This window comes from Enhydra lutris, unplaced genomic scaffold (assembly GCF_002288905.1).
Source record: "Enhydra lutris kenyoni isolate GAN:26980312 unplaced genomic scaffold, ASM228890v2 scaffoldscaffold12, whole genome shotgun sequence".
Taxonomy (NCBI): domain Eukaryota; kingdom Metazoa; phylum Chordata; class Mammalia; order Carnivora; family Mustelidae; genus Enhydra; species Enhydra lutris.
The window spans coordinates 25,973,069-25,998,707 of NW_019154096.1; the positions used below are offsets into that span (position 1 = coordinate 25,973,069).

Consider the following 25,639-nt stretch of genomic DNA (forward strand, 5'->3'; position numbering starts at 1 on the left):
GCCATGCCACCCACCTGCGCCTCCTCCTTGCACCTACCTTACTGCTCTGTAACTGTGTCTCCAGGAGTCCTTCCCACTAGACTGTGAGCTTCCTGAGGACAAGACCTGGCCTGGTCACCTGAGGCAGACTGGATTTCTGCTCTTGGTTCCCAATTCTCAATTTCTGCCCTCCTTCATGGTTTTTGTTGTTGTTGTTGTTGTTGTTGTTGTTGTTGTTGTTGTTTTTAGTTTTTCTGAACACTTGAGAGGAAGCAGCAGAAATCATGACCCTAAATGGTCGGGTGTGTATCTCTAATGAACCACATGTCTGTCACCTTACAGAACAGTGCAGTCATCACACGCGGGAAATACACCAACGGACACAATATTAGCCATTGCTTGGCCCCCACTCATACTTTCTCAATTATCGAAATAATGTCTTTCGTGGCATTTTTTTTTTTCAGTTCCAGGATTATGCATCATACTTAGTGGCTGTATCAGTTATACGCAGCTGCATGACAAGTCACTCCAAAGCTTCGTGGCTTAAAACAACCATTCTGATCATCCCACAATTTCTGAGGGTCAAGAACCTGGATATGGCTTAGCTCCTTCACTCAGGATCCCTCGATCAGGATGTCGGCCAGGGTTCCCATGATCTCAGGGTTCCACAGGGATGGGATCCGCTCCAAGGCTCATTCAGAAGATGTTTGACAGAATTCAGGTTGTCGCACACTGCTGGCCCGAGGACCTCGGTGCCTTGTCACTGGGGCCTCTCCACAGGGCAGCTCTGAATTTAAGCAGGCTGAGAAGAACCAGAGAGAATGTAGCAAGACGGAAGTCCGTCTCTTGTCACCTGAATTATGGTCTTTTGTAATCCAGAAATGCAATGCTGTCATCTTTGCTCTGCTGTATTCCTTAGAAGCAAGTGGCCGGGTCCAGATGCCTTCAAGGAGAAGGGACTATACCAGGGAGTGGATGACCTGAGGTGGGGTTGTTGGGGGCGGTCTGAGAAGCCTACCTACCACAGCGCTCACATCCCTTTTGTCTCTTCTAATCTGGAGTGGCTTAGTCGTTTTCTTTGTCTTTGACAGTTTTAAAACATGACAGGCCAGCTCTTTCGTCAATGTCCCTCAGTTTGAGTTTGTCCGCTGTGTTCTCATGATTAGATTCAGATGGTGCATCATTTTGGGCAGGAATATTTCGTATTCGACACTGTAAGCTTCCCAGTGTAGCGTATGGGGAGACACATGATGCTAGCCCGTCCCATGATTAGTGTTCTTAACTTGGATAAATTCAAATGGTACTCGGGCTCCTACATTCTCACCCGCTCTGCCATTCTGCCTCTGGCCTGGAAAGTTCTTTTTTCAACAGGGTGAAATTGTTCAATTTTTCAAACGGGGTAAACAAAACAGTATAACACAAAACCAAACCAAACAATAAAAATGAGACCAAACCTCTTGGCAGAGCAATTGTGGGAAGAAGTTGAGCCTGGAAACTCTTTTAGGATGAAAATCCCTGATGTCCTATCAGGACTTTACCCTCCCCCTCTCATTTGCAACCAAGCTACCCTCAATTGAAGGCCCCAGGCAGGTGCTGGCTGTTATGCTCGCCCAAAGGAACCTGTTTCTTTCAACTGCTGGTCCCATCACTTAGAAAGCCCTGTCCCATCTCTGCCTTCTCATCTGCCTGCAGAACTCCAGTCCATCTCTGAAGCCCAGGCCTGGGGTCTTCGGCTCCAAGAATGAGGCTGCAGCCCTGAACCACTCCAGGGGCCAACAGTCACATCACATTCCATCTGCCTGGGGCCCGCAGAGCTGTGCAAGCCTCTGGTCTTGTTCTGGACACCCACTCCCTTACCCCGGCCCCAGCCTCCCCTTGCATAGCACATTGTATCACTAGTATTTATTGAGACATACTTCTGTCTTCTCTGGACGAAAGGTGGGACTAAAGCTTGTCTACGTCTGTGGGCCCCCGTATCCAATACGTGCTCCATAAGTATTGGGTGAATACAGGAATTTCACACGGGCCGCTTGTGCTCCTCCTCCCCACCCCTCCCTCAGTAGCACTGTCCCTGCTCTATAATCTGGAGCTGACACAGTCCTAGGTTTCATCCTTTGTATCCCCTGAAGCACTTAAAAAGTTCCAGCAATAAAAGGCCAGATTCCATGTGGCTGACCAGAAGACCTCCCTTACAAGGCCAGCAGGCACAGTTAAATGTAGCTTCTCAAAAGATCTGTGAGGCTCCAGCGAGGCCCTCCCTTCAGAGAAGAGATGATGGGGTCTGGAGAACCCCGCCTGTTTGGGAAACCGGTTGGAGGGCACGCAGACCGATTAAAAAGCAGAGGCCTGCATTGTGTGGATGAGGCAGGAGCAGCCAAAGCTGCTGGCGATGTGGTGAGGGCCTCAGGACGCTCACCCAGTAGGGGACTTAAGGTCTCAGTTCTCACAAAATTTCTAGTCCCCTTTGGCTGGCCACAGAACTGTTAATAATAGAACTGCAGCACCCAGTTGGGTGTTTCTGCCAGAAGAGAGACCCAGGTCTCACTTCATGATCTGGACCAATTTTCCCTGGTCCCTTTCAGCCCACAGTCCTGGGTGGTGGGGGAGGGGGGCGGGACAGCTTGGGCTGATCCCAACCCAGATAATGAACAGGGACCTCTGACTTCCCCCACCTGTGAGGACTCTCCCCTGGGGAAAAGTCTGGGCGGTGCTCTGTTCTGTTCTGTTTGGGTTTCTTTCCTACAAATGCTGAAAACGACAGGGCAGGAAAGTGCAGGTGTTGAGGCTTTCGCCTTTTAGGGTTTTCCGATTTCTCCTTTATAGGAAATGACTTACTGTTCTGAACCCTATACTATCCCATTAAATGCCAGGACCACTGTCTTCAAGAGGCCTGAATTAGCCCATGGCGCTAAGTGCTGAGAAGACTCCAGAAGAAAAGCCTCCAGCCCGTATCAAACCCCCTGAGCCCAGGGCACCACAGTATTCGGGCAGCAAACAGGCGGTCTCTGTCTTCCAATTCCCAGCACTTCGCCAGGCTCCTGGTGAAGCTGGCCTTGTCCCCCATTAGGCCGGGCTGCCTAGCTGGGCACTGCCCCACGTGTGGGAGGCAACCGGTCCCCGCTTGTGGGCCAGCAGCACCCACCCCAACCTCCGCCTGAGGCGCCAGCTGCCCAGAAGGGTGGGAAGATAAGGCGAAGCCGCCCTGGAGGACCCCACTTCCTTCTGGCTTCCCTGGAGTCGCACTAAGGGAACTCTTGACTGGAGCCGCACGAGAAGGCGGTAAGGCAGGTGGGTGACCGGTGACCGCCCAAAGACGGTGTGCTCTGGTCTTTGAGAGCCCTGGGGGACCATCACTCGGACTCCCCCCACCCCGCCCCCAACCCCGCTCTGGGTTGAGAACCAGCGCAGCCAGAGGGATCTCTCTAGGGAGACAGGATGGCAGGCCGGTAATGCCTTGGGAGGCTCTGGCAGGGCGAAGCCGCGCGAATCTCCACGGCGTCTCTCCCCCGACCTACCCACCCCGGGGCCGGAGCTCCTCCCAACCTCTCTTGGAAGGGGTGGGAGATCTGAGCGGCCCCCCAGCGAATCCCCGGGGAGGTGGGCGGAGGTGCAGCACCCGGAACAAAGGCCCACAGAGGGGTCCTGGAGCGCGCGGCTCCCCGGGGGCGGGGGCGGGCCCCCCTTCCTTCCCCCTCAGCTCCTCCCTCTCCTCCCCTCCTTCCACCCAGAGGCCCGGCCGGCGCGCAGCCCGAGCAGAGCCAACTTCGCCAACGGTTCCCAAGTTGCCGGGCGCGCTGTGCTGGGAGCTGGGTGGGGAGAGGAAGGAGAGGAGGAGGAGGAGGAGGAGGGCTCCCCGGGCGCCTTGGACGCGGTTCAGGAATCCGCCGCCGCCGCCACCGGCCGCTCGCCGACTCGGGCCCGAGCGGGGAGGGCGCCAGGCAGGACCGCTCGCTCGCTCGCTGCGCAGGACGGCGCCCGCCTGGCGCCGCTTCCCGCTCGGCGTGCGAACCGGCCGGGCCGCGCCTCCCTCCCTCCCAGCCGCCGCCACCGCCTCCGGGGAGGGCGCAGAGCCCGGGCCGCGAGGGATCGGAACGACCGAGCCTCTTCTGCCGCGTCCTGCGCAAAGGAGGGCAAAGTTGCAAGCGGATGCTGCCGACGCCGGACCCCAGCCGCGGACAGTCGGATCCGCCCCCGCCGGAGGAGGTTCGGCGGCCGGGGTAAGTAGGGCGCCGGCGTCCCGGAATCGCCTCCGAGGCCCGGGCAAGGCCGCCCAGCCGTGCGCCCCCCAACCTTCCCCGTCTGGGCGGCCCGCCAAACTTTGAAGGAAGAGGGGGCGAAAGGGAGCGTGGGAGAGGGAGTTCCCGGCTCAGGGGAAACTCCACGCAGGCCCCCGCGACCCCTAGACCCAGCCCGCACTCAGATTCACAGCTGCCAGGTACTCGCAGCTCATCATTGAAGCCACAGACACACGGCGCTCGCGCTGGGAGCACAAGCCACGCCAACCCGGCACACGCTGGAGGCCGAAATGTACAACTCCGGGGGCGCCGGGGTTTGGATCTTGAGACCAAGCATGCCCTTCCGGCTCGCAGATAAATCCACGGTCTTTGTTTGGTGCCCCTTACAGCCCCCCAGTGAGGAGCCCCCAGAATGCTATGGGCCGGGGGAGGGGTTGTCTTGTCTTTGAAAGTCGTGTTGTCGTGGCCGGCAACCCCGAGGCTGAAAGTGGGGAGGGGAAAGCGGATACTGCAGTCGGATCTCGGGGTTCATCAGCAGCGAGTCCGGTGTGGAAACTCGGTGTCTTGGTGATGTGTCTGGGTGTGCGCAGCCCTTCCGGAGGCGAGGCCGGGAGAGGGGGGAGTGATTCACAAACTTCGGGACCCAGCGTGCTGAGCTCTGTGAGCGGAATGGGGAAGGCTGCAGGCCGGTGCTGCCCAGTGCGGACAGCTGGGTGGTGGCAGTGACAGAGCTTACCAAGGAAAGTACACAGACCACCAACCGACCTTCAGATATGCTTCCTCAGAGGACCTCCTGGAGGACCTGCGGAGATTCCAGCCCTGGATGTGTGTGTGTGTGTGTGTGTGTGTGTGTGTGTGTGTGTGTGTACAGGGGGGGGGGGATGTTGAAGACGCCTAAGGTCAGGAGGAAACCAGGGCAGTGCAGAAGCGCTATTTTCACTGCATCTGAAGATGCGTTTGCTTTCAGATGCCCTGGCCTGGTGACCTCAGGTGGCCTCAGGTGGCTTGGAATCGGCCTTCTTGCAGAGGAAGGGGCCCTGAGTGGTTCCAGGGAGCCCTGCCTGATTTGTCTGGAGATGTGGCCCAGGCATCGTGTTCACAGTGCCATGTGGGCTGGTGCTGGGTACTTAAATCTCATCATTGGCTTGTGCTTCCTATTAAGAGGAGCAGTAGGAATGTCTCCACGTGTCCATCTGGCTAAGCAGAGGATGGTGTTTGGTGTTTTCTTCCTGGCTCCTGCTGGCCTGGCTGGAAATGGGTCTCATGAAGGGTCTAGGAGCTGTGTCCTCCAGCAGCGGGGGCTTGGCTCTGCAGTGGCAGCAGGTGGAGGGGTAGTCACAGTCCCTGTACTGAGCGTAGGGTGGTTTCCTTCATGCCAGCTGGCGTGAGTTTCCCAGAGGAGTGGAAACATCTCATGTTCCTGGAACTGGGATTAGAATCTCTTGGGGAGAGATTCCCTGCTGCCATGGGACTGAGAGCGTGCAAGGATATGGGACAACCTGGCCATGGAATCATAAGGAAATGTATCATTCCCCTGCCCCTTTGTGGTCTCAGTGCTGAAATTAGCAAAGCATATGGGCAGCACCAGAACTGTGGCCCCAGATGAGAGATGGGAGTGACCAGGACTTGGCTGTCTCCAATTTCAGGTGGAATGCTGTAGCCAGTCCTTCCCTGTATCACCTTCCTGCCTTGTGTCTTCTGTGAATCAAGAGCTCTGTGTACATTGTCTCATTGAGCCCTACATCCCTATGAAGTTAACGTTTTATCCCTCTTTTGCAGATTAGGAAACTGAGACTCAGAAAAGTTAAGTAACTTTTTCAAAGTCACACAGCTGATGAGGAACAAAGCTGGGATTTGAACCTGGACAGCCTGATTCTGGAACTCAGGCTGTCTCCACCATGCCAGGCCGTCTCTATGGTCCCTACTGGTTCTACATGACAACAAAGAAGCAACATGGGCTACTTACTAACATGGTCCTGGGGCCTCTGACTGAAATCCTTTTTCCACACACTCTGCCCAGACTGGGTTATACCATGGGCCACAGGAAATCAAAATCTGGGTGGCTCTGGGCTGCTAGAACCTTCCATGTAGGACTGGAGTCTGGAAATGACAAGAGATTCGGAAGTGACTGGAGGGAGATACTTTAGTAATTCCAGTGAGAGATGATTTGCTGCTTAGTGGAGAAGTGGGGACAAAGCTGCCACTTGTGACCATATAAGTGATAAGTTTGGGTTTGCGAGAAACGGCCAGGCAGACATTCTCAAATGGATTATTATATTCCTTCTTTCTTTCGCCCTGACCAGAGTGGAAATCTGTCCGACAGGGAAATCAGCCCTCACCTGCCACCTCCTGCCTGGTGAACGTAAAGGAACATGTAGTGGCTGCCCTTCCCATGCTTGCTGCGTGCCCTGGGGTGGTTTCTGGTCCCCAGAGAGATGGGTGGGGCAGAGCTGGGGTGGGGGTGATAACATGTCCCATAGAGGGACAGTGGTCACTGTCCCCACTTTACAGATGCGGACATGAGGCTGAGAGGGGTGCAGTGGATGCCCAGGTCACGAAGCTAGAGAACTGCAGGCTGTGCTGCCTCCAGGCACCCCTGCAGGCGCTTAGGGGCTACTATCCTCAGTCTGGTTGGTACTCTGTACCCCATAAGGGCCGAGAGGGGTGCCTCTCATGGCTCTACCCAAGGTGTCTGTACACAGGAAAAATGTAACCTTAAATAAGGAGCAGAGCTTGACCACTACCCAGCAGGCCCTGTGCACCTTCCCCAGGAAGCCCACGTTGGGGAGTCCAAGAACCTTGACCGAGCTGAGCTGTAGGTATTAGAACCCTCTCCTGCCTCCACTGCTGGCCAGGATAGAAGTTGGGAGATTGGGTGTGGGGAGAAGCTGCCCCCCCCCCAGGGACAGGGGCTGCTCATCTTTGTACCCTGGCTCTATCCCAGCGTCTGAGACATGAACGTACTTGGGGACCATGGTCAGGGGATGGGTGAAGCCCAGGGAGGGGCCGCGGGCGAGCACCTCTGCTGGGAAGTCATAAAGCAGGGGAGCCAAGGGAATCCTCGCCATGAGGAAAGGCTCACAGAGGTCTCTGCCTGTCATGAAAAGAAACAGCTCTGCGTTTCATTCCTTAAACAGAGTAAGAAATGTTATCTCTTCTTCTCTGATGACTAAATACGAGATAGAATGCTGCTTGTTCTGCCTGAGCATGTGGCTTCCACGTCTGGGGGTGGGGTGGTCCCTGGCCTGCTGGACAGTGTGTTCCGTGCTGGAGGTAGACAACGCTCAGTCTTGGGTTCCATTGCCCCAAATCTGGCCAGTTGCTCCCCCCACGCTTATGCACCGCCATGGGGAGAGGAGGCAGGCAGGCAACGGCACCCCCTCATTCCTCCCTATCTTGCCTCTCCCCTCCACATTTCCCCTACCCCCCCAACTTGCTCCACAAAGATGGCTGTGTGCTGCAGGTCTGTGGGTTTCTCTGGGCCCTGAGACATTTATCATTGGGGTTCTAGAGGACTCTGAAAAGGATTTGGAGGAAAGTGTGGAAAGTAAATAAGCCAGTTCCCAGTTGAGCATCTCCTGAATACCACAAGTAAACAGCCCTCCCAGAGGCCAGCCTGGGAAGCTCTGTGTTGGCCTCCCATGGTCACACCTGGCTCACTGGCGGCTTTCACCAGCTCCCCCCTCCCTCCCCTCTCCCTGTCCAGCCCCTCCTTGACTTGGGAGCCTCAAAAGTCAGGGAAGCAGACTGCTGGCCTGTCCTTGTGCTGCAGGAGGTTGGCGCGCGAGCTGCGGGGACCAGGAGGAACATGAGGGAGGAAAGGGCGCCTACAGGGCCCACTCAGCCCTGCTCCATCTGAAAGTCTCCTGGCGTCGGTCCCACTCAGCGAGGCGGAGGGTGGTCTCCCGGTGGGTGAGTTGGACTTTGGTGGTAGAGAATGATGGGGCTTTTTCCAGTTTTGTGGCACCTGATGAAGTTTTGTGTCTTACATGTCTAGAGTAGATGGACCAAGGCTAATTTTCCCCTCTTGTGCACCCCTCTCCCCACGAAAGGTGGGGCTCACATGTGAAGAAACCCTTCAAACCCGTACATTTACCTTGAAAGGCTTTGGGGACTAACTTGAATGTCAAGGTTCTTCGCTTTTGGCGGGAGTCATATCAGATTAGGCCCTGTCAGCTTAGGCTGGTAGTGTAAATTCACACCAGAGGTTTCAGGGAGCTCTAGCACAGGTGTAAGTTGCTATGTCTATAGGGTAGGAAGCAAATCATGATTGTTTAATAACTCCAGTGCATTTAGTTGACCCACTGTAAAACCCAGCAGCGTCTGGTGAAAAGGTGAACCAGGGCTCTGGGTGGGGGGGAGTTCCTGACTGGGACCCAGAAATGGCTGAGGGGCCTTTCCATTGCATGTGACTGTACCTGGCTGGGTTGGCAAACTGGAACCTCTGGGATCTGGGGAGCAGACACTGCTGGGAGGCTCTGGGTCCCGTCTCTGGCCGGGAAGCTTGGGAGTTTGGTTGTCATGCTGCCACCAGGCTGCTGAGAGAGAATTGGGGGTGAGCCCCATTAACTTGCAGCCCTGGGGGGAGAGAAGCTGCATACCACATACTTACAGGCCATCACATTATCGCAGGCTGAAATACATACACACACACACACACACACACACACACACACACTCAGATAGGTCCACCACTCACAGATATTTCAGTAAATACCTGGGCACATTATATACCAAAACATTTGTAGGTGCAGCACAATCATCCCAAATTAGTAATGGTTAAGAGCACATATCCTAAAGCCAGAATGCTTGCAGTCCTGCTTAGTAGCTTGTGACCTTGGGCTAGTTACTTAACCTCTCTGGGCCTTAGTTTCTTAATCAGTAATAGGTCATAGGTAACAGGGCTGTCAATGAATTGATATATGTGAGGAGTTTAGAAATGTACAGAGAACTAGGCCAGTGTTAAAGTATGATTCACCACAACCTCTGCCCCAGATAGTCAGACTCAAGTTCACAAGACTTCTCAGAGGTACCCACAGACTTGTCAGTGAGTGGAACCAAAACCTTTGTACGTACTTTCGGAGCCCTGATTCTCAGAATGTGTGCCATTTGCTGTACTGGACTCAAACTAGAATTTATGAGGAAAATAATTTCATGCTCCCTCAGAAAGCTCATTATTTTAAAACGGTGTTGGTACTAACACCCCAGGAAAGGGTGGAAATTCCTTAGCAGCAAGGGTTTTCAGACTAGGTTCCACAGAGCCCCAGAGTGCAGTGGGGACCCTTCAGAGTCCTGTGGGGAGGAGGCTCCAGGCCTCTCCCCGCCTTGTGTGTTGTACACACCGGGCTTCTGAGGGAGGTTCTGGTTCAGAAGAAGGCTCTACAGGTTCTCTGTTTGAAAGCCCCCCTCTCCAGGCGGACTTGGCTTCCCTTCCTGCGTTTGTGAGTGCCTGTTCAGACTTGCCCAGCGCCGGTGAGAGCCCACGCAGCCACCTGACGTGCTGCCTCAGGCCTCCCCCACCCTTTTCCCCACTCTCCTCCCTTCCCCTCCAGCTGCCCCACCATCTGCAGGATTCTGGAAAGTGCTGAGGGGTCTGAGCCAATGCAGCGCTATCTGGGGAAATATTTTGAAAACAAACTGGGCCGGCCCCCCCCCACCCCCGGCTGAGACGGCACCAATTTTCAGCAAGGCATTTCACAACTCGCATCAGGCCTAGGGCACGTGAGCTGGGCCATGGGGGCCTGGCTCTGCTCTGGACACAGCCTGGGGCTCATCACTGCAGGGTCAAGGACAGACCTACCTGAAGAGGCCTGAGATAGAAACCCAGCACCTGTGAGGAAGGGGAAGTCAGCCTCGGGCTGTGGAGCAGAATGAATGAAGAACCGAAATGCCCATGACCAGCAAGGTCAGGCCCGCTGTTTTTTTTTTTTTAATCTGAGAAGAGCTGTTGGCTCTCCACACGTTCCTCCTGCCCTCCGTGTGGTGCAGGTGTGGTGCAGGTGTCTAGCGGTCAAGTACACAGAAAGCCTGAGCGGGGACTGTACCCTTCAGGCCTCCCGGGCCTGCACTCACTTGGTTCTCAACAGGAAGCTCGTAGGGGAGGCACCCTGGGATTGCCATTTAGCAGAGAGGCACGCAGAAGCCGATAGGCAGGAGAGGTGGCCCGCATCCCCTGGCTTGTGTGAGCAGAGCGGAGCCATGCTCCGGGCCCCGCCGTGTGTGAGCCACACTGCCGGAGCTGCGGCCTGAGAGGACAGTCACTTCATCACGGGCTGGGCCGGACCGCTGCTTTCTGACCTGGCGGCTCAGGGGAGGCTGGCTTCGGGGGTCGCCACAGCCCTGTGAGGGCCCTGTGGGTGGAAGTTCTAGCCCCCGTCCCGCCCCCAGGCTGACCTGCACAGAGCACTCGTGATTGTAGGAGGGCCTCTTCTGCAAGGCCGACCATCGGCTGATCGCTGCTTCCCCTTGGCAATGACCTGGGCTCAGGAAGTGGCACAGATGGCATGGGAAGGGATTTAAACTGGCAAGGAGGAGCTGGCAGATTAGGGGTGTTCCAGCAAGACAGACCCCCACCCTGGAGTAGGTGCCGAGCTGCTCTGGGTGCCGGTGGCTTCCACGGGCCCTGTGATGTGGATCACATGGCCCAGCCTCCCTTCCCCTTGTCTGTACTGTTCCCTGTTCCATACTGTTCTTGTTCCCACAACGCAGGCATCCTGCTCTCTGTAGCCTCTCCAGCCTCTCCTTCCTTCCTTGTGGCCAGCTCCCATTCAGCCTCTGGCCTCCCCTTGAGTGTCCCCTCTGGAAGCCTAGGTCAGCAGCCCTCCCTGTGGCTGCCTCCTCTCATTATACCACACTGCACTGTGTGGCCATTGCTGTTTTCATGGTCTGTGGTCTCCTGCGGGCAGCGAGCTCTGTGAGAACAGCGTCTGTCTTGCTCCCCTTGGTGTCCCCCCTGAGTCCCCCACCTGACTGTGGAACCGAGAGCAACAGATGGGACATGAAGCTTCACCACGCAGGATAGGACAGTGTCTATTCTCCCAGGGTGGTAGGGGAGTGATCGGAGTCTGGACAAGGTGGGGGGAGTCGTGCGAGTTGGAGGAAGCAGCTGATGTGGACCAGAGGCTTTGTGTGGGACTGGGTGGAAACAGGAGAGTGGGACCCTGGGCACGTACGTGACCTGTTGCAGACATTATCCTATGTGCTGGGCTGGGCTGGGGTCCTGACAGTGGGCCTGAAACCCTCCTGGAGGCACCTTTGAATTAGGTGGGGTGGTGGGTGCCCCACTGTTCAACCCCATCAGCAAGTGGTTCTCAGGTCTGTCCCCTTATGGAAGGATGTCTTTCCAGCCTCTCCAGCCCCTCCAGGGTTCAGACCTGCCCCCCAGGCAATGTAGGCCTCCTGTGGCTGAGTGCTTTCCCCCAGCAGAGAAGAGGAAGCCCAGCAGGCAGCCTGCCTCCTGAGTCTGGTTCTAGCTGCAGCCCTCAAGACATTCTTGCAGAAGTAGGGGGGTCCCTCCGAGTGCTCCCTACCATCCAGGGAGCACACATTAGGTGCTTCAGCCTGAGCCTCGCCTGTGCAGGTACTGCATGCCCGCTCAAGCCCGACACTGTGCAGGGTGGCCTGGGGGTGGCAGAAGGTGCCCCCCAGGCTGGAAGGGGAGAGGAGACTTGGGTACAGGTAACCACCTTTGGGTCCAGCTGTGATGAGCCCACACAGGTGGGCTGCTGGCAAGAGAAGGGGAGCCCTGCTCCTCACCTGCTGTGTGACCATGGTCAAAGTGCTTCATCTCTCTGTTCCTCAGTTTTCTCATCTGTAAAATGGAAATGTAACAGTACCCATCACATGGGGGCAATAGGAAAATAAAATGTGTCCCTATACAAGTGTTCAGAGCAATGCCTCGCATACGGTAAGCGTCAAGAAGAATGAGCTATTATTTCTTATTTTTTAAATAAAAGCCTCTAGAAAAGTCAACTGAGGTCAGATCATCAAGGCCCTTGAATGCCGTACTTTCCATTTGCTAAGCGCCTGCTTCGTGCCAAGTAGTTACAGACCGTCTCACTAAGACCCGTACAGCCCAGCAAGGTTGTTAGCCATGTGTCCATTTTCTAGATGAGGAAACTGAGGCTCAGAGAGGCAGGTTGACCCACCCCAGATCACTTGGCCAGGAGGAGTCGGAGGCAGTAACGAAATCCAAGTCTGTCTGGCAGTTTACTCTGTCTGTGTGGAGATTGGAGAGACATGACAGAGGCAGCATGGGGGCCACAGCCTGGAGCTGTGCCCTGATGCTGTAGTGATGGGCCTGGGGGAAGGGGGGGACAGGAGAGGATGGGGAAGGAGAGATACCTTGCAAGCCACAGGGAGGGTTGGGGTGGCACGGAGACAGGGAGGCCTTGAGGCCACAGCACACAGCTCACCATTTACAGCCTAGGGGCACTCCTGAGTCATTCTGGGAAAATATGACCTCATGGTCTGCCGCCTACCTGCCAGTCTGCTCTCTTGCCCTCTGGTTCTCTGATGACCGTGTGCCCAAAGTCCTGCAAGGGACCCTCCGGCCCTGAGTAGCCGGGCCAGGTCAGCTTCCTCCAACCCCCTTACTCGTAAGCTCAGCTGTGGCAGAAGCTTCTGGAAGTGGTGATATGCATGAGGAATTTCCAAAAGTATATCCTTGCCAGGCCTCTGATTGGAAGTCTGGGCATTCCAGTGTTGGAAGCACTTTTAAAAAGTAAAGCCTGGTTGAGCTGTGTCCCCAGCACTCTGCCAGGTCCTAAAGGCTTCTGCCTTCCTGGTAGGTACAGTTATCTGAGAGCTCTTTATGGACTAAGCATTCTCAGGCTGAGTGATTTATTTGCATCAGTCTTACTGCATGAGGTAGCCCTATTTTACAGATGCCAACGTTGAGGCCCAGAGAGGGTAGGTGACTTGTCCAAGGTCACACAGCCAAACTGCAAACCTTCAGCTGTCCAACTCTAACTGTGCCTACGCTTTTAGCCACTCCGCGATCCAGCTGCAAAATGAAGTGAGTCACAGGAGGTAGGGTGTATGAACCCAGGCCTGCCAAATGGCGCGGCGCAGACAGGAAGTGCCCAGACAGTTTTCATCTTTCAGTAGTGTGAATCACTCCCCAGAGTTTCATGGAGATGTTGGATCTCCAAGGAAGTGGCAGAAAACACCCAGCTCCTTGGCCGTGTAGACCCTGATTATGTGGCCCTTTGAGGGTGAATCTTACCTCTCTGGAAGGAACACAGGCGTGCAGGGAGTGTCTGTTCTGGTTTTGGTGGGCCAGACCTGGAAAAGGAGTGTGAGTCAAGAGAGGGGCTGAGCGCCAGCTTCCTCAGCCCCGCCCGCAGGCGCAGGATGCCAGGCTGTAGCAGCTGCTGCTGGGGCTCCCAGCTCCGCCCACCCCAGTCCGCCCCAGCTGCCCTAGCTGGAGCCCAGCCCTGTGCAAAACGGTGCCCTCCCCCTCCACAACCTCACGAGGGAGGCATGGTTAGCCCCATCTTCCAGGTGAGGACACTGAGGCTTAGAGAGCTTTTCTGGCTCACTTGAATTCCTTTGGCTGGAAAGAGGAGAAACGAGACCGTGAAGTCTTCTGTCTGCAAGGACAGGAGTGGGGAGCTAGCCTCCCCTCCGACACGGGTGACAATGGGTATCGGCCAGTTCTGTTCTCAGGCTTGCATTTCCAATTCATTCTGCAGTCATTGGGCTCCCGTGTTGCTGCGAGAATGGCCCTCTGGGGTGAGAGAAGAGTATGAGTTACCATTTTCCCAGGAGCACTTTCGAAGCCTAGGGGCCCTCTGCAGTCTTCCAGGCTGGGCCCTTCCCCCCTTAGTGGGCCTGGCCTGGAAACAAAGGGCCTCCACCAGATACCTGGCTTAGGGGTTAACCTGGCATGTGACTCAACAGACAGGGGCCAGATTCTTAGGGGGTCCCTCATTCCCCCTTTAATGCCTAAGTCCCAGGTTAGCCCACCCCCAGGGGCCCTCTCCACAGATATGTGGGGATCCCCCAGGGTTCCATGGTCTTGCAGGGTGGTTCCTCCTGACCCTGCCCCCCCCCTTAGCCCCCAGGACCCCTCGGCTTCAGGGGTGGCCATCCCCCCCACACCCAGAAGGGAGGGGACCCAATCCAGGTACTCCCTCCAACCACCACAGTAAGAATTTCTGGGCAGTTGTCACTTTTCTTGCAGGGAAAGTGACTTAAGTTTGACTATAGGGGCTGTCTCACTTCTCGTTGTCTCTGGATTGTCCTTTCTGGCTTAGCCTCGGCTTAAATTCAAAGGCCTGTTAAAATGTCTTCCAAAATAAAAGTCTCACCCCAAAAGAACTTTGCCTCTACTTCTATAGGTAGAAAACTGGTACCTGCTTTTAATGTTGTTGTTGTTGTTTTAGTTTGATTAAATTTTATTAATTAAGTAATACATGCCCATGGTACACAATAGGAAAAGTACAAATGGATATAAGGTGAAAGGCACAAGCTGGAGAGTAGCTGTCCCGGACAGTTAGTGTGACCCCTGCCCCGGGGTCATTGCTAAGCTGGTGAGTGCTCCCTCCCAGGCTGTGCTGGCAGCCACATCCCAGCCCCCCTCAGCAGTCACCTTGGACTCCACTCATGAGACACAAAGGCCCACACAGCCCCAGCATCCCCCTTAGCTTCCCAGGGTGGCTTTCTCCTGCGTTCCCAGCTGCCTCTCTTCCATTTTCCCTTCTTGTCTGGCTGGGCTGGGGCCTGCAGCTGTGGCCTGGGGGGTCAGGGCCCCACGCTGGTGATCTGACCAGACATACTGCCTCTTGGCCAGCCTGAGAGCATGTTCAGGGTCCCCTAGGTGCTGGGGCTTACACGGACAGGTCCACCCTTCATTGCCGTTCCTGCTGAGACTGAGGATGACCTAGGCCTCCCCTGCTCCTCTCATTTCCCCCCTCCCCTCCCTTCCTCTCTGCATCCTTCCCTTCTTTCCTGACATATTTATGTGGTGCTATATAGCAAATGTTAACTCTAATTCATAAGAATGGAGCAAGGTAGAGAAAGAAATAGTGCCAGGAGAGCAGTGTGCTGGAGCTTTAATGTCAGCAGACCCTGCCCTTCATGCCTTGGCCTTGCATCTCCAGCTGGGTAACCCTGGGCAGGTTGCTTAGCTTCTCTGAACCTTATGCTCTCATCTAGAGAATGAAGGCAAGGGTGGTGGTAAAAATCCAGGCTGGGTACAGGGCTGGCCTGAGGACCAGGAGGAGCAAAAGGGCCTCTAAGAGGAAAGGGTGACAGAGGTGTGTGTTTGGGGAGGGGGTGTGCAGTGCTGTTCCTCTGGGGGACTGGTTGTGGCTGTGGGGACTAGATCAGGGAGCACTCTGGGGACAGTGGGATTTGGGCTCAGCCTTAGGGTAGATTTTGGCCAGGCACGATGACCCCTTAGGCAGCTTGGCCTCTGGGCTTAATGGCTGCCTGCCCTCCCGTGGGAATGCCTTTTCTTGTCTCTATTTCTATGCACCTATGGACCCTTAGCTTTGTTTTTTTAATTTTTTTTATTTTTTTAAGGAATGAGTTGAGTTTTTATTAATAGTGGTAGATGCTTACTAAGCAAAATTAAAGTAAAAGGGGCAAATAGAAGAAAGCAACGACTCACCCGTCAGTCCCACCATCCAGATGTAACCAGTTAGCTATTTCATGCTCGTACTTCTCTAGGCACATACACATAGAAGAGGGGACAGTAGAGAGGCAGAAAGTTTTATAAACCTGGGGAAATGCAGTTTAGTTTAACTTTTAGGCCAGTGTTCTAAGGACGCTGTGTGCCCTAAAGCAGCCCCTCTCATCTGTTCCCCGTGTCCATGAGGGTAGTGTGGTGGGGACGGGGTTGGGGGCTGCTTGGAGGTGGGGGGTAACCCAGATGCTCTGCCCTTTAAAACCTCCTGATAGAGACCAGTTACAAAAGGGGAGCCGGTTGAAGTTGGTACATACCAGCTCCAGAACAGTGGTTTTCAATCTTTGGACCAAAACCTCAGACAAAGATACACAGAACTGAAACAAAAGTTTTATGGAGCCCATATGTATCTCTATCACACATGATACACTCATTTTCAGTTCTACACCATTCTGGCGAACTTTTTTTAAAAAGCTTATTGACCTACCAAATTGATTGTGAGCTGGAGTTTGAAAACTATTCCCCCAGAAGAGTGATCTTCAAACTTTACACCAGACTCACCTGGAGAGCTTGTTGGAACAGCTTGCTGTGCTCACCCCCCTGAGATTCTGGTTGGAGAGGTCTGTGGAGGGCCCCGAGAATGTGCATTTCCACCAAGCTCCCAGGTGCAGCCGCTGCTGCTGGCCCCAGACCCCAACTCAGATCCAAAAGACAACCGAGATTGTCTTTTAAGGCCCTGTACTCCCAGCAGACACTTTTCAGAGGATTTGCTTTAGTCAACAGATGAGAACCGCTGATGGCTAACACAAGAATTTGGGTCTCTGACATGTTTTGAGGGTGCCGGTCAGGCAGTGTCTTCAGGATCTTAAAAACCACTCTCCTGAAATCCAGCTCACGCTATTAATACCAAGTTCGAATGCAGAAACCGTCTGCAAAGCAAAGGCACATTTATGCCCAGCCCTGGTTGAATTACCTACCTCTTAAATCCCCAGCAGAACATAAAACCCTCCCAGCCCTTTTGAAAACACTGTTCCTCTATAGGCAATGAAAGGTGCCATTTACCATGTAGATTTCACCTTTTCTGGTTTTTTGGAAGAAGGTAAGTCAAGCATGACCACCACATGGAGAAAGCTGTTTCCCCTCCCTCTGGTTGGGGTCTGCTAGGTTTCGGTGGCTGTCCCTGGGTCCCCAGCTTTCCCCGGAACCTCTTCCTGGCATGGCAGGGAAGCCCGTGCAACAGCACCCGGGCCTGGCTAGGTTTTAAGCTGCCTCTGCTCCTCCAACCAGGGAACTCTCAGCCCCCACGTCTAATCCTCCCCCTTCACAGCCTTGGGGCCCCCTCCCCAGCCTTGCAGTCCTCTAGAAGCCAGCCCTCAGCTGGAAGCAGCCTCGTGAGGGAGGGAAGTGTTAAATGGGCACAGAGCCCCTCTGTTCCACTAACAATGGCCCGTTGATGACTGGATTCTGCCCAGGGCGGGCCCCCTTGACTGGACTTCGGGGAGGAGGATGGACTCCAACACCCGCCTCCCCCAGGCAGCCATTTCTGGGTGTGAAGTGGATTGAGTCCTCGGCCTCCGGCCACAGAACCTCATTCTTCAGGCCCTGAAGCGACAGTGAGACACTCACCCCTCCTATCCCATCCCGGGGGCAGTTCGAGGCCCCGGGAGTGATTCAGTTCTGTGTAATTCAACAAACATCTATTGGTCACTGGCTGGGCACGGAGGCTCAGTGCTACATAGCTGCGGGGAGTAAGAATAATGGCTGACATGAATTCAGTGCCTCTTAGAGTCACCCCCATCCCTGGCTGCCCAACAGAGTCCCTAAGGAGCTGCTACAAATTCCGTTGTGCAGCCGCTGCCCCCACCCATTGAGAGTGCACCGCAGGCCCTGATATTTTGTAAAAACTCTCAGAGGGATCCTCGTTCCCAGCTGGGATTAAGCATCCCGGGCCTCTTATTGGTTAGACACTAAGCTTGCTAAGCATGGAATTGGTCGTCCCCATTTCATGAGGGAGGTGCTTGTGGGAGGCTGAATACCGGCTCCTCGAAGATGTCTATATATAATCCGCCCCCCTCCACCCAGAGGCTGTGTTACTTCCCAAGGTCAAGGGACTTTGCAGTGGAACTAAGTTAAGGATTTTGAGATAGGGAGATGACCCCAGATTATCCAGGGGGCCCAACGTCAGCATACAGGTCCTGAGAAGAGGGAGATATGAGGACAGAAGAAGTCAGAGTGATGGCTGAAGAAAGTGATTCAACCAGTCATTGCTAGCTTGGAAGATGGATGAGGGGGCCATGAGCCATGGAAAGCAGGTAGCTTCTAGAAGCTACGCCGCAAAAGTCAAGGTAGCAGATTTTCTCCCTAAGGCCTCTAGAAGGAAGGCAAGCCTGTGGGACACCCTCATTTTAGTCCAAACTGGTCTTAGACTTCTGACTTTCAGAACTCTTCAGGTAAATAAGTACGTGTTGTTTTAAGCCGCTGAGTTGATGGTGGTGTGTTAGCGGCTACAGGGAACGAATACGGGCCTCTTCCTAACTCTTTACAGATGAGGCACAGAGAGGTGAGGCAGTCAGCTGGGGTCACGAGGCTAGTGAGTGGCTGAGCTGGAGCAGGAAGAACCCCTCACTTGTCTCACTTGTCTCCCACCTCACCGCCCCCCCCCTTTGTAGCCAGACAGATAAATGCATCCGAAGGCCCACCCCACTGCGCTCTTTCCTGTGTCCTTTGTTAATTCGGCTGGGGAGAGTTGGGGGGTAGGGGGCTTGGGCAGGTGGAGGAAAGATGGGGTGGGCCAGGTTGGCCCCCAGGTGGAATGCCACATATGTTTTTGTTTTTTTTTTTTAAGATTTTATTTATTTATTTGACAGAGATCACAAGTAGGCAGAGAGGCAGGCAGAGAGAGGGGGAAGCAGGCTCCCCACTGAGCAGAGAGCCTGATGCAGGGCTCGATCCCAGGACCCTGGGATCATGACCCAAGCTGAAGGCAGAGGCTTTAACCCACTGAGCCACCGAGGTGTCTCAGAATGCCACATTTGAACTGGATTCTGGAAGAGCAGAGCCCACAGGCACTATCCCCCCATCTTCTCTGCTGCCTGTCATCACACCGTCTCTCAGGGCCACTCTGCCTCTGGGACCTGGCCGCTGGCCACCAGCCGGCCACAGGCTTGGGCAGGAGTGGCAGCATTCTACTCAGCTGTCACCCTCAGCCAGCAACAGCTGCTTATCTGGGACAGCCAGCAAGCTCCCATTTTCCGGGAGGCCAGCGAAGGCCTTGTGCCTTCAAAAGATGTTTCTTCCAAGACGCCAAGAACCTTGGATTGGAGGTTACGTGTGTCTCTTTGAGGCGTGTGAGGCAGGCAGAGTCTAGAGGGTTGTCCAAAGTCACACAGCAAGCAGGTGACAGGTCCTGGCAGACAAGTTCCCTGCCTGGAACTCTGAGCTGCCTGCTGCCATGCAGCTCCCATGGCTGGGTTAAACCTGCTGTCTCAGTGATAGGACACAGTAGTTGGGTTCCTGAACCGTGGAGCCAGACTGCCTGGGTTCAAAACCCAGCTCTGCCTTGTGCCCGAGGACAGGTGTGTGTTCTCTCCTTGCCCTAAGTGGGGGTGAGGGGTAGTAGCGAGGAGGGCTTTGCCCCACCTTCCTCCTTCAGTTGTGCTAAGGACCAAATTCCTTTACGCGTGTGAAGTGCTTGGAAGTGCCTCGTTCACGTTCACGGGCAGTGTTAGCTCATCATTGTTCAGCTCCTCTAAGATGGGGACTGTCTCTCTCCCTCCCTCTGCTGCCAGCACCTTGGCCCCTGCGTGACCCAGAGCAAGTACTCTGCAGATGAGTTAATGGGTCCTGCCCTATCCCCGGCTTTTATCATCCAGAGGCTTACTAGGTACTTTCCCGACTTTCAGCTTTTTACAAGTTCCTCCTTAGGTCAAACCCTCCTCCTCCTCCTCCTCCTCCTCCTCCTCCTCCTCCTCCTCCTCCTCGCCTGGGAGCTGCACCAAGGCCCAAAGCAGCCAGAAGCTTGCTCCGCCCCTTGGTAAATCCCAGGAGTGGTTCAGAGATAACCCAGAGGTCCCATGTTCTCACCGTGAGTGCCCGTGTTACACCATTGCCAAGGCTGCACCTGGCCAACCTGCTGAGCTCTCCCCAGGGGGTCTCTGGGCCTGGTGGCAGCATCATTTGCACACCAAGTCTCCTGTAGCCTCACATGGACCCTCTGCTTGTTCCCAGTGTCTCTCCTCCTACTTAGAGCCCACGCCAGGCCTTCAAGCCGGTGGTGGGGTAGGGGGTGTCACAGACTGTGTGGGTCCCTCAAGTCCCCCCTTTCTCTCTTTCCTGCTGTGAGGATGGGGCTTCCTCATCCTCACTCAGCCTCCCCCACAAAAAGCCCCCAAGCATATCCTTGCACATGAACAGACCCCAGGGGTATGGCCAGTCGTGGTTCTACAAAAAGCCAAGCTCAGGGGTCCAGTTTGGATTCAACTCATCCAGTCTCTGCCCCAGGACGGCCATTCTGCTAAGTCTTACTGCCTGCCTCCAGCTGTATTTCCAGAGTCCCGTTTCGACCCTGCCTCTGTGATAAGACACTTTTTCCTTTCCTTCTCTTTTCAGTTAAGCTTTTTACGTTTTTTAAGTTTTTCTTTTCAGTGAGTTAACATGCCGTGCTGTATTCGTTTCAGGTGTGCAGTATACTGGTTCTGTAATTCCAGACGTCACCCGGTGTTCATCATGGCAAGTGTAGTCCGTCCTCCCCAATTGTTAAATGTTCTCAGTTTTGAGATCGTTACAGACACACATGCAATTTTAGGAAATCATGCAGAAAGATCCCGTGCACTCAGTTCCCCTTGTAACATCTTGCAAAACTCTTGCCCAAGTTCACAGCCAGGGCACTGACACTGACTGACACATAAGATAGAGCACCACGGAGGCCCCTTGTGGTACCCTTTTTATAGCTGTAATCACTTCCGCCTGCCCCCACGCCTGCCGTAGCTCCTGATGGCACTGATCTGTGCTTCTCTCTTTACAGTTTCCTCATTGCTAGAATTTGACATAAAAGGGATCATGCAGTCTGTAACCTTTGGAGACTGGCTTTTTTTTTCACTCAGTATCCCCAACATTCATCCAAGTTGTGTGTAAAACTCAAAGCACAGAAAGGTTTGAAGTCTCCCAAGAAAGGTCAGTAAGTAGGCGAGAGTGGGAAGGGGCTCCTGAGCTTGCGCGTTGAGAGCTTTTGCCTACCCAGGGGTCCCAGAAATGCTGTAGTGGAGTTAATCTTTGCAAAGAGGCAGAGCAAGATGGGAAAGCCATGTGACCATAAGGAAAGGCAACCCCGTTCCCCCCACAGCTGTCGCGGGCTTCTCCTGAACATGTTCACCTCTGATGCACTCAATAGGCACGGATACAGACTTGAACGCATTTCTGGTTGAACTGTTGCAGAGCAATCAGACTAAAACAAAGGCTTCCAAGCCCACAAATGAGCACAGAATTTGTAGTAATGAGCATGACCAAAATGGAAATAATAGACCACATGAGGGAGGGAAGAATAGAATTCCATGGCTTAGAGATTCCTAGCCTTCTTAGGTTATCCTCCTAAAGTAAAAGTGGCCCCTATTTAATGCCTGTGTCCACCCTTTCCCATCCTACACACATGGCAGACATCACTAATCAACCACCACATTCTATCCCATGGCGAACAAGCTTGACCTCCGTCTTCTCAAAGAGCTCTAGGCAGTCAATACGAATTGATTGGCATTGGGTCATGGGTTGGGATTGCTTGCTGTGCACAGCTTAAGTGCATTCCCTGGGGTGGGGGGGGAGGGAGAGCATGAGCGGGGGGAGGGGTAGAGGGAGAGTCTTAAGCAGGCTCCACACTCAGCATGGAGCCCAGCGTGGGGCTGGATTCCACGACCCTGAGATTCACGACCTGAGCTGAAACCAAGAGTCAGATGTTTAACCGACTGAGCCACCCAGGCGCCCCTATAACCACTCCTTTTCTTTGGAAAACGTAACCAATAAACATGGTAACAAATTCAAACCATACAAGAAGGTGTATGCAAACAGTGGGTCCCCATTCCCACCCCTGTGTCCCAGTTCCCCTCAACCACTCTCAACCAATTTCTTGTTTTCCTCTCTAGGGACAGTGTGCGTACCAGCATGGCTGTGTCCCCACCCCGACTTTACACAGATATCACGGGACCTCACACACTCGTCCTGTGTTTGTATCCCTTGTATCTTGACCAGCTTTTCCCATCAGCCCATACACAGCTGCCTCCTCTCTTTATAACCCCGGCAGAGTACTGCACTGACAAATGGACCCTCATTTATCTCACTAGTTTTTTGTTTGGGTTTTTATGTTTGTGCCTGTTAACAGACTAAGGTTATTTTCAGCCTTCTGCAGTCACGAACGGTATACTGTTGTGTGTGGCCTTGTTGGGACTGTGCTCATGTAGCTGCAGGATGAATTTTCTGGAAGTGGAACTGCTGGGTCAAAGAGTGTGCACACTTAGAGTTGGGATGGTTGTGCCAATTTGTCCTTCAAAAAGAACACTCAAGCAGCATGACAAGAGAATCCTGTGTATTAGTTAGGATGCAGCGGGCCATGTTGCAGTAACAGACCCTCAGATCTCAGTGGCTTTACCCAACGAAGGCTTATTTTCCCCTCACACCACCTCTGCTGCAGGTTGGGGGGCTTCCCTGTCTGCAGCTCAGGACCTGGACTGAGCCAGCTGTAACCTGGGGTCTCCAATGTGGCTAAGAGAAGACCTGAGGGACGTGTGGGATCCCCTGAAGGACCAGGCTCTGAAGTGGCTCACATCACTTCCACCCACGTCCTGCTGATCCCAGAGGCTAGGGGAGGTGGAGGGCGTGTGGGCACTTGGCGAGCCCCGTGTGTTTGCCCGTCTGCCAGTTCTTTCTCCCTAACATTACCTGCACACAGGGTCACGGAAGACGCTGTCTTCCAGTCTGATGTGTGAAAAAAACGGGCACCATGTATCATCTCGATTTACCCTCGTGCTTTCCTTAGGCAGCCGGCCTCCACCTCTGGCTGTGGTACCCATAGTGGACAGGTTCACACTCAAGACACACCCCAGGGGGCTTGCCCACATTTTTCACAGAGCCCAAAAAACATTTTGTGGGGAAGCCCTGAGACTGTTTTTTAAGTTTTGGCTCTCATTCATAAAAACATATAAAGGCATGTGAGTAATAATATAAAATTAGCCGTGTAAAGATGTTTGCCAGCTGTGGTATGGAATGGATTGGCAGAGGTTCTGGGAGATTTCCTAAGCTCTCCATAACTCTGCCTCCGCTCCCCTTCAGGAAGGCACAAGCCACGTGGGGGAGAAGGGTGGGGCTGTAGGAACCTTATATCCCTAGCAGTTCTTCTGAAAAAGCAATCTTGGGGGGTGGTTTGCAAATAAATGTTTGATGCCTTCGCTGTTCTTAGTAACCTTCCCATGGATTATAATTGGCGTGTTTTGTTCAGTAAAGGGCTTCTTGGGCTGAATGGAAGGCTCGGAGGATGGGTGTACAAGGCACATGTGCTTGAGTGGAGGGTTTATGTAAGAGTTTGGGCTGGCATTGCACGGTGAGGTTAGAGTGTAGAATGCCAGACTAAGAGGTGGTGAGGAGTTTCATTTGGTAGCCAGTAAGGATCCTATAAAGTTGGGAGGGCAAATCGGTTTTTGCTCACAGGACAATGCTAATGGATTGGTGCTGCAGTGAGAAGGCGTATGAGGCTACATCGAGTCTCAAACTGCAGAGAGGATATTGATTGATTAGTGATGTCTGCTTTAGGCACAGGACTGCTGAGTGGTGGTGTGACTGCCGTGTATTTGCCATCCCTATAAGGAGGTTTTATTTACTTGTTTATTTGACAGAGACAGGGCAAGCTCGAGCAAGGGGAAGAGCAGGCAGAGGACAGAGGGAGAAGCAGGCCTCTCACTGAGCAGGGAGCCCAGACATGGGGCTCAATCCCAGGACCCTGGGACTGTGACCTGAATGGAGGGCAGATGATTAACCCAACTGAGCCACCCGGGTGCCCCTGTCATGAAGCTTTTTAAGTAGGCTAAGCTATGAGAGTCAGAGTGACAAAGGAGGACAGGGCCATCACTAACCTGAGAGACAGGAGACCCACGTAGTAGTTAGAGTTTTGTCATCATCCACTGGTATGCCTTGGTCTCTCCGAGCCTGAACTTCTATAGACAAAAAAAATGAGTAAAGGTAGGTCAGAAAATTTTCAGGTGCTGACATTCTACAGTGTTAGGACAGGAGCCATGTTTTTTCAGGGTCCATGGGGGTGGTAGAAAGGACACTTTGTTCTTTTGGACATCCTGGACACCAGCTTCCACTGCGGACCTTGACTGGGCAAAGCCCAGAGCGCAGGGTCAGCACCGACCCCACCCAGGGCCCTGGGCTTGGTGTGAGAGGTGCTGGAAGGCCCAGGACTATTCTCCGGGACCCTGTACTTCATGCACTGATTGGCTTTGGGGTTCACACAGGATGCTTTGCTCACAGGGCTGAGCAGGCCCTGATAGAGCGACTCTCAAATGGGGGTAGGGTGTGTTCCCCTTATCCCCACAGAGCAAAACAGGACTGAGGGGCAGCTGGGGTCTGTTCCAGGTGGAGCTGGTGCAGCCCCACCCCCACCAGGCTGGCCCTCTGGCCCCTGGTCCACCTCGTGATGGTGGCCCACAGCTTCTCACAAGTTCTTGGGCATCCACGGCCTCTCAGGTGAGACACACCTTTACCTTTGGCTGCTTCTTCTCTGTCTATCTTGGCTGAGGTTGGGCCCATGCCCCTAAGGAGATCCTAGAGGGGTTTGTTCTTGGGAGAGGAAGCTGGAGCTCTGGAGTGTGAGCAATCTTGAGGAGGAAGGACGGCCCTGTGGCTCTGGGCCCCAGCAAGTGAGGGGAGTGGAGTTTTGCTGCCTGATGCAATGTCTGGCAGGGCCCGTCCCTTATCAGAGCTTTGCTCCCAGCAGACTCTGGGACCCCACCTTCCCTTAGGGGAGGCATCCAAGTAGAAAACTGTTGTCTAGTGGGGGTCCCTTGCGGGCCGGGGGGGGGCCTGGCCAGAAAGGCCCCTAAGGGGAGAGGAGGTTAGGGAGGTTGGTGCGTAGAGTTGGGGCCTTAGCCCAGCCTACTCTCTTTTTATTCCTTCGCTAAGATTTGTCTGGAATACCCCTGGGGCTTTTCTGCCCTCCTCCCATCATTAGCGCATCGCTGTAGGGGCTTGAACTGAAAGCCCCAGGGCTTGGTTTCTTCATCCTCAAAATGACATCCCGGATTGATAGTGATAATTCGAGAGACCCGATGTTTGAAACCCCAAGTGTGAAGTTTTGCCCATGGTACACACTTGTAGTTACTTGCCTGCAGTACACACTCGGGGCATATACTCGGAGCACACACCCGTAAGCACACACGTGGTTTACTCACCTAGGGAACAGCTGCTGTTCCTTCTTCCTGTGTCCTACCAACTTAGAAGGAGTGAGCCTCTCCTGCCAGGCCAGATGCTTTGGAAAAGGCATAAATGCATTCATCCGACAAGCATTCTCGAACACCTGCTCTGTGCCCCATGCAGACAGAGTTGGGCACGGGGATTCTGGGCACAGAATACAGGGGTGGAACAGACGGACAAAGCTCTCCTGTCATGGAAGATACACACCAGTGGTTGAATTTGGCAAGAAACCAGTACATTTCTGTCCAGGAAGGAAATGAAGCAAGATGCTGAGAAGGGAAGTGTTGGGGGAGGGGAGATGGTCCCCAGGGAGGTTGGTGGTCAGGGAGGGCTCCAGAGC

At 54.1% G+C, this 25,639-nt stretch overlaps 1 protein-coding gene across 1 annotated transcript in view; it reads left to right on the forward strand.

Annotated features, from left to right (window-relative positions):
* The first annotated feature begins 3,882 nt into the window (after positions 1-3,882).
* The window catches only part of LOC111145382 (carbohydrate sulfotransferase 3), a 29,088-nt gene continuing 7,331 nt past the window's right edge, over positions 3,883-25,639 (forward strand). The window contains exon 1 of the mRNA XM_022500250.1: positions 3,883-4,196. The gene's annotated coding sequence lies outside the window, so the exon portion shown is untranslated. The remainder of the gene's footprint in view (positions 4,197-25,639) is intronic.